A 4005-nucleotide genomic window follows, 5' to 3' on the forward strand; every position below is an offset into this window, starting at 1 on the left:
AAAAGTATATTGCAAGAACATAGCAAGGTGTGGAGTCAAGATGGAAACTTAGAAGTATCAGAAGCTGAAACATCTGTGACGATCCTTCCATACCTATTTTTAAAAAGCACTTCAAAAAAGGCAGAAATCTAAACCCCAAAACAAGATGGATCACAGGACTCTCATCCTGAACACAATTTGAAGGGTGGTCAGAGAAAGTCTATTTCCCCAACTACTATGCTGAGACCTATGAAAGGACTCAGGCTGACTGCAGGATTCCAGGGTAAAGGCTACAGCCTCAAGGGCATACCTTGGTTTCACCAAGTGAAGTTCAGGGTTCTGAAGGTGGCTTGTAGGGAGGAAGTGGGGTAGGGGAGGGTCAGCTGGTTGGGCACCTTCAGCCTCTGTGGCAGCTGGTGAAGATTTGACTTTAGCATGAATTAGCTCAGCAGATGAGCTCGAACAGTCTAAACTAGAATACCAGGAGAGGAGAGAGAAGACCTAAGATTCCCATTAGTGCAGAACAACTCAAACACATAGGTCCAGTGAACAGAAGAGCAAGTGTACATTCCACAAAGAGGGAAAAAATAAATATGAGTAAACAACAGAAGACAAAGAAGGAAGTTATGATGGAAACTTCTCTGGGGATAAAGAACAAAAAACAAAAACAAAAACAGAAACAAAAGAGGAGGACAGGATCCAAGGAACATCAAGCAAAACCTAAAATCATCCAGGAAATTGGACTCAGACTCTAGAGGAGCTCAAAAAAAGAGAATTAAAAAATCAAATAAGAGAGGTTGAAGAAAATTGAGAAAAGAACAACAGCTTAAAAAAATAGATGGCAAGGATGAGGGGCAGAGGAGAAAAGACAGTGCATCAGCACCAGGGGAGGTACAAAAATAAAGGCTAAGAAAACTTAATTTATAAAATGACTCTTTAATCAAGTACAATATTTGGATGCTTGTTGTTATCTAAATTCTTTGCATTCCCACTATGCCAGAAGCAACAGGAGGTCATAGCCAAAGAATTTGAGAAGTTTGGGCTTGGAACCTGCATGATGAGATGAAGAAAATTTGTCAAGTTATACAAAAGTATAATGATGTTGCCATGGACACCAAGTTTCTAGGTGTTTGCAAGACCTATTGGAGAATTTAGAAGTAAGGCTGACTATTGTTATAATAAAGATACTCCTCTACTAGATGTATGTAGAAGAAATATAGAGAGAGGATGAGATGACACCTCCCTCCTTTATAACAGTTGCCCAGGCAGGATCCTTTAGGTCAATGGATGATATCCCTTCAGGACCCACCTGGGGTTAATTGATATTATATAATGGGGTCTCTAGCTTTGTAACTGTTGGTATCTGACTGAGTCTCTCCCTTCCCAAAGAAGCTTTGAATAACCACTTCAGGAAGGTACTTTAAAACTTTGATTGTATTTAACAAAAGGATAATGGGATTGGATAGAGGTATTGAGAGACCCTAATTAAAATGATAATGATGAATCTCTAAACTGTAGGCAATTAAAGGAATTAGGATGGTTAGCTTCTCTCTGGCACAGCCTGGCCACAGCCACACCAGAGTAGACAAACTGCTGTATAATCTTTCAGCTTCTTCTTCACTAGATGATATGCCTAACCAGTTTGAGATATCCACCCCTTTCCACCCTCTTCTTCTCCTGCCCACTTCCCAGATCCCTCCTGGGCCCTGGGAAACCTAGATAACTAAGATGATTGATTTCCTACTATCTAGGGGCAGTAGAATCAGAGATGATGGTCTGGGTACAGGTTGTTGATGATACAGGAACAAGCAGGAAGAGCTTGCAAGGTTGAACCTGCAAGTCTCAATCCCACAAAAGACCAGGATCCACTGATCTCAGATCTCAGGGAAAGAAAGGAATCCCTGCCAGGGCTGCTAGGGTGGCTTTATACCCCGTGGGCCAACTGCCCTCTCCTGTGTCCGCATGCCTCTCTGGGAACATTCTGACATCCAACTGATCCACCTGTCAATCACAGTGTGAACTCCTGGCTCTCAGAGATTCAATATAACACTATCAGTACCAACTTTTGATATGTAATGTAAACTTGCTAAAGTTAATTCAGCGAGGATTGACATTTATGAATGAGAAAGAACACCCTCTGAGGAACCTTTACATGGCAATGCAACTTCAAGTTTAATTTAACAGAGGACATATATGTCCAGAACTCCACTGAGTTCCTGGCAATGTCAGGGATCCAGTTTAAAAAGTTTGAGGAAGAAGGAATTGAGACAGAGTATTTTAAAGAACTCCTCATGATATCGGGTGTTGTGCTATGGGAAGGGGAGGGTTAAGTGGCTTCATTTCACAGTGGCTATGACTTTGGTTATTTGATCAAAATCCTGACCAACTCTAACCTATCTGAAGAAGAGTTGGGCTTCTTTGAGATCCTGAGATTGTTCTTGCTCATCTAGGATGTCAAGAATCTCATGAAGAGCTGCAAGAATCTCAAGGGTGGACTACAGGAAATGGCTGAGCAGCTTGAGTTGGCGAGGATAGGTCCATACTACCAGACAGGTTCTGATTCCTTACTGAAGGGAATGGCCTTTTTGAAAAATGAGAGAAATGTTCTTTGATGATGAGTACTAATTATGACCACTCCTTCTCTAGATCTTGATAAGTAGAAGACTAAAATCAAAACAACAGAGGGAAGGGAAAGAATGAAAGGAGAAAGGTCCAGATTAAAGAAGGAAGTCAAAATGGAGAGGAATACACAGACAGTAATTATAACTATGAATGTGAATGGGATGAACTCACCCATAAAACAAATGCAGATAACTGAGTGGATTAAGAATCAGAATCCTACCAAAAGTTGTAAACAAGAAACACATTTGAGGCAAGTAGACACACACAGGGTAAAGGTAAGAGGCTAGAGCATAATCTATTGAGCTGCAACTTAGACAAAGAAGGCAGGAGTAGCAATCATGATATCTGACAAAGCTAAAGTAAAAATCACTTTATGAATTACAAATAAATTACAAAAAATTGATTAAAGGGACAAGGAAAAAATTACTCCCAATAAAAAGTAGTATAAATAATGAAGACATAGCAGTACTTAGCATATATGCACCAAATGGTAGGTCTTTCAGGTATTTTTGAGAAACTAAAGGAGCTTAAGGAGGAAATAGATAGTAAAACCATACTAGTGGGTGAACTCAACCTTCCCTATCAGAAATAAACAAATTGAACCAAAAAATAAATAAGAAAGAAGTAAGGGAAGTGAATGAAATGTTAGAAAAAATGGGGTTAATAGATATCTGTAGAAACTTGAATAGGGATGAAAAGAAATTACCTTTTTTGAATCATCCCATGGTACATATACAAAGATTGACTATGTATTAGGGCATAAAATATTGCAAACTAATATGGAAAAAAAAGAAATAATAAATGCAACATCTTAGCTCATAATATGATAAAAATCCTATTTAATAAGGGTTCATGGAAAGGCAAATTTAAAATTAATTGGAAACTACACGATCTAATTCTTCAAAACTGATGGGTAAAAGAAACAATCAAACAAACAATTACTGATTTCATTGAAGAGAATGACAATGAGGAGACAACCTATCAAAATCTATGGGAAACAGCTGAAGCAGTACTCAGGGGAAAACGTATATCCCTGAGTGACTATATCAACAAAACAGAGAGGGAGAAGATCAATGAACTGGATATGCAACTTAAAAAAACTAGAAAAAAAGCAAAATTTTAAAACCCAGATAAAAAATTAAATTTGAAATCTTAAAAATTAAAGTAGAAATTAATAAAGTTGATACTAAAAGAACTATGGAACCAATAAATAAGACTAGGAACTGGTTCTTTGGAAAAAATAAAATAAAGTATCAGTTAATCTAATTTATAAAAAAGAAAGAAAAGAATCAAATTAATAGCATCAAAAATGAAAAGTATGATCTCACCTCTAATGAAGAGGAAATTAAGGCAATTATTAAGAACTATTTTGCCCAATTATATGACAATAAATATGACAATCTA

General features: G+C 37.5%; 1 pseudogene; it reads left to right on the plus strand.

The window, feature by feature from the left end:
* The first annotated feature begins 972 nt into the window (after positions 1 to 972).
* On the plus strand, positions 973 to 2604 carry LOC123250193 (annotated as a pseudogene).
* Positions 2605 to 4005: the final 1401 nt, after the last annotated feature.

Source organism: Gracilinanus agilis, chromosome 5 (genome assembly GCF_016433145.1).
Source record: "Gracilinanus agilis isolate LMUSP501 chromosome 5, AgileGrace, whole genome shotgun sequence".
In the NCBI taxonomy this organism is placed as follows: Eukaryota; Metazoa; Chordata; class Mammalia; order Didelphimorphia; family Didelphidae; genus Gracilinanus; species Gracilinanus agilis.